This window comes from Caloenas nicobarica, chromosome 2 (assembly GCF_036013445.1).
Source record: "Caloenas nicobarica isolate bCalNic1 chromosome 2, bCalNic1.hap1, whole genome shotgun sequence".
NCBI classification, from domain to species: Eukaryota; Metazoa; Chordata; class Aves; order Columbiformes; family Columbidae; genus Caloenas; species Caloenas nicobarica.
Window position 1 is genome coordinate 6,804,860 of NC_088246.1, and position 5,061 is coordinate 6,809,920.

Below are 5,061 nucleotides of genomic sequence, written 5' to 3' on the forward strand. Positions count from 1 at the left end.
CGAGGCAAAACTTGCACGGGTCTTTATTTGTCGTCTCAGGAAATATTTACTCTTTGACGCAAGCTAAATTGACTTCTGTGGTCTGCTAAATACCTCCACGCTGTTTCTTAAACAGAGCTGGAAGCACTTTGTTCCAGACCTGTTTTCTGCATCTCTCCCCACCCACTGAACGCGGCGGCGGGGAAGCCGGGACGGCAGCCGTCGTACCTCTCAAACCAAAATTCCTCGCGTTCAGTGAGTATTTTGGGAATATTATGTTGCCACAGCTGTTAATTTTTCACATGGCAGGTGGGAAACCTGCCCTATTCAAAGGTCACAATCGGAAAGGCCAGTTGCTCCGGAATATTTTATGATACTGGCAAGTGCTTTTTTTTTTTGTAGCCAGTGCTGAGTATCCATCTCAGAACATCCACACAGACACTTCAGATATTTTAAGCAAATACTCCAAGCTCCTGTTCGGTCTTTTCCTCCAAGCCATGGCAAAAGCAGACAAGCCATTAATTGCACAGGCAGATGGCTATTAGGAAGCATGTGAGAACTGGCTATACCACCACTGTGTAGGTGGAGCTGATTAAATGGACTTGAATCAAAAACAAAAAAGAAAAAGGAACATTTCCTCCATTTCCTTTGCTGCATGGTGAGAAATGCTTTTCCTGTGTGACCGCAGGAGAAGACAATTCAAAAATAACAGCAAAATCGCTCCTCACTTCCCCGCTGAGCCAGGTTACTAGCAAGAGTGCTTTGGGGTTTATATATAATTCCTCCCCAGCTTAACTGCTGGGCAACAAACACACAGGGCCAGGAGAGTTTGGGGTTTTCTTCACATAAGCTGGCACAGGTTAAGGAGACTCAGTTGTCTGGAAGTTGCCACCAAAAATCCCCTCCCTGTTCCTCTGCTGTCCCATCTTGAAGCAGCTCTGGATTATCCCCCTGCCTGGCCCTACCTGGGACGCATCTTTGGAGCTCCTTCACCATGGGGACCTCCCACCAAAGATGGCCAAAGCAAGGCTGCCCTGTTTCAGCAGGCACAGGTGATGGGGGTGTCTGGCAGGCAGGAGACCTTCAAATCACGCGTGGCTGACGCGGCTGCTTGTCCGGTGAGCAGCCCCGGGGACGGCGTGGCACTAGCTGGCCAGTTTGGTGGGGTTTGCACAAACTGGGAGTTTCCACTAGAAGGATCAGTGGCTTCCAGTCCATGAAGTGAATCGGAGACGGCTGGCAAAGCATGTCTGACAACACGACTGAAAACCCTCTGAGAAACCCAGTGCCCATCTCCTCCAGAAGTCACTGCTGGCCAGATTAGCAGCTTCTGCAAATTCTGGGTTTTGTCACCTACTCGCCTCCGTTTATTTTACAGGACACCTGAGTGTCTCTGTCAGGGAAATTATTCCAGTGAGAGAAAGGACACTCAAAGTTGGGTGTTGCAGAACCTCTGAAGCCCTTTGGTGAAAGAAATCCTCAAATTTCTGGGTGTGTATCTTCTCCCCTTTGAGTTGTTGCCCACCATATCTAATACACGTTACTCTTTCAGGTTAACGCAGTACTTAGCATCACCAGCTCATGAGACCCACCTTTATTACTACAGGACAAACCGAGCATTGCAAAATGCTGCTTCAAAGTGAACCAACCATAAGTTGTGTTTACAGACAGAAAGCAACTGCATTGCACGACATCAGCACAGGGTTAAATCCTCAAGTAGAACGAGATTCACGAAGAAGCTGGAGTTGAAATTTGTCTTTGGAGCCCAATACACAACCAGGGTGGTCAATTTATGGGCACTTGCAAACATTATTGCCAAAACCCTATCTAGGAAAAACCATTAGCTTCATTCTGCACTGCTGTCAATGGAACAGTCAAAGCAACAACTCATTTAAAGTGTTTCTCTTAGTACCACAAGCAGAAAGACAGTTATTACGGGCCAGGGACACTCGATTCATGTACCCCATCATTTTTGGCCACAGAGGGTGACACTGTGGAAAGAGTCTGCCCTCAAAAGGCCAAATACCAAAAGCGCACCGAGCTCTTCCCCTGCACGCCCCCCAGCCTCCTATTTACCATCACTTACACCCTGATTCAAGCCTAGAAGTAACAATCAAGAGTAGCCAAGTCAAGGGAATATCAGAAAATCACTGTATCAGGCTGCGGAGAGCCCAGTCACCAGCTTCCCTTCCGATTCAGTCGTTTAACTTTAAAAACAAACATACTGAAACAAAGAATGGAGTTCTCCGTTTCCAGGGCTCCTGCTAAGCCGCATCATAAAGGTTCATACCGTCACTGCAGGTGCTCGCAGGGAAGCGATTAAATGTGCAAAGGAATGACAGATGGACACAGACACGAGCACAGTTCTTACGAAGGATCTTGAAGCCGCTACTTACAGACATGGCTCAAATAAACATGTAAAGCCTCACCCCCTCTTACTACTACTTGTCTCATACTTCTTATTGTAAAGAAAGCACATTTTTTTTGCTACACGCTAGACTCCACTTCAGATGAGGACACCAGAAGGCGAGCAGGTGAATGTACTTATTGGCACAGAGCAGTGTTGGAAGGGGTTTCAGTGTTCCCCACCTGCTGCCACCCTCCAAGGGGAGCTGGGGAACGCTCAGAGCTGAAAATTGTATATATAGGGAGTCTAGCCTATGCGGAAAGCCACGAAAATTGCGGTAACTGGAGCTTGCAGGAATTCAGGGGGGCACACAAGGCCTGAGGAGGAACAGAGTCAGGGAGCAGCTGGTCTCCATAGCGGGGCTCCACAGCAGAGTCACACATGGCACATCCGCGGCTGCCATAACAGTAAAACATCAGCAGAAAGAGAAGATACCTTGTTTCCCCGAAAATAAGACCTACCCCAAAAAAAAGCCCCAGCGCGATTTTTCAGGATTTTTGAGGATGCTCGAAATATAAGCCCTACTCCAAAAATAAGCCCTAGTTACAGTTCATTTTTTAAAAAAGTCAATTTATATAGTGTCCAGGCAGCTATACACGTAAAGAAGTAAAATCAATTGGCAGCAGAATGCAGCAGGACAAATAGACCCTTCAAAAAGAAAAGCAGACACCGGACAGATAATGGAGAGTTGCATTGTCAATGAGCTACGAGCAGGCGACGTGGACAAGAGGTGCTATTGCTAGACATGAGAAATTGGGGCCGATGTTTCTAAAGGAAATAAGAGTCACAAGAAATTCCCAATGGAATTCAGGGTTTGGAGAGTTATGATGATGTTCCAGAATGTGACGACATGGCTATATTTCAATAAATGTTGATTTTTTGTCCAAGAATAAATGTAGATTGTTGTTCATGGAAAAATAAGACATCCTCTGAAAATAAGCCCTAATGCATCGTTTGGAGCAAAAATTAATATAAACCCCTGTCTTATTTTCAGGGAAACAGGGTACCTGGAGCTCTTTGCATGCAACTGGTGCTGTCCCAAACCAGAGTTTTCGCTACGGAGGGACATGTATCTGTAGCACTGAGATGTGTCTCAGCTGTCTGAAGGTGTGTGCAAGCACTGCAGGAGAGATTTGTAACCTCCCAGCTGAAAGGGTCGAGAGGAAAAGGAAGGTTGAATTAAAAAATAGAAATAATTCACATAACGGAGAAAGACAATGCAAAGAGCAATGACCAGGTACCTTTTCCAAAGGGTGACACCATCGCAGAGCCAAAAGGCTGCTTGGACTCCAGCGAAGCACACACAAGACCGTCAAGAGGCACATGAAGTATCCCGCACTTTGTTACTCCAGGCAACAGACACCTCCCACGTTCTGCAAAGGGAGAGGTGGCTTGTTGTTTTGCAATTTGCTGTTTTTGTTACATTCGATAGGATTAACAACCCAAATTCTGGGCTAAAATTGAAATGAGCAAATGTTTTGTGTCAGGATTTCACCCAACTTCTCTCTAATTTACGTGGGCAGTAAGCTTTTATGATGTCCTTAGCTAGTCACATTGCTCTGGTTTTAAATGTCTGGATTTTGTAAATATGTTCTGGCAAACACAAAAGTGTCATGGGAACCGTAACTGCTTTATAAAGTGATCTACTTTTGGATACTCCAACTCAACTGAGATGAAGGAAACTATACAGGGTTTAGAACATCCAGCTGATGATTCACAACATCCAAATAATGCTCCTGATTCATCCTTTGTGAAAACAGCCCAATTCAGCCTGGCACTACATGACCCTTCGCAGAAACTATTAACTCTCATGTTAAAACTACTGAAGGTGTTTTAATGGCACAACTCTCCAAATTTAGAGAGTTTTACCATTAAAAAAAAATTCTAAATATTGCCAGTTTTTATTCTTTCTTTCCAGATGTAAAATCTCAGAGGATGAAAGTCACACTAGCTTATGTCTGAAACTGAAGATGGATACATAAATAAAGTACAATTCCAACGAAAAAAATAGTTTTGTTTAATCTCCCAAACAGATGCTAATCTGAGCAACTTCAGTTGCTCCTGAAACAGAACTGGAAATGCATTTTTAATCAACCTTCTGTGATCACGTAGAAGTTTTGTTGTGTGGTTTCTAGACCAAAGACACTGACATGGCAAAAAGCCAGCGAGTGACAACTACAAACACAAAGCAAGCAGTGTTCACCTCTCAAAACAAAAACTAGGCAAGAAAACATGTTTATCCAACCTTAGCGGTGAAAGTGAAAAATTAAACTTACATTAATTTATGAAGACCCAATCTACATTGGTAGCAACTTGTGTAAACTCTGCTTCTATTGTTATTTTTTAAAAAAATTTGCAGAATTACACAGGAAAGGAAGAAGTCTGTTTCAAATGACAACACTTGACAGCAACTGACATGCTGAAGTATCCAAAGCACACAAGGTCGGGAGAGGTGAGACAATGTGGTTTAACACAATTAAGTAAAGACTGTAAGGGATTCAGATTATGTCTTACAGGTCTCTAATAAAAGAGGATTAAATTAAAAAAAAATCTAAAGTAATTTAATTTTTTAAAATCCCAGAAAGTACCATTGCTTCTACAGCATCATACTGAAAGTCATTTGCAGGCGGAATTACATTTAAACATGTTCCAGTTACCCTCCCAAGGTGTCTACT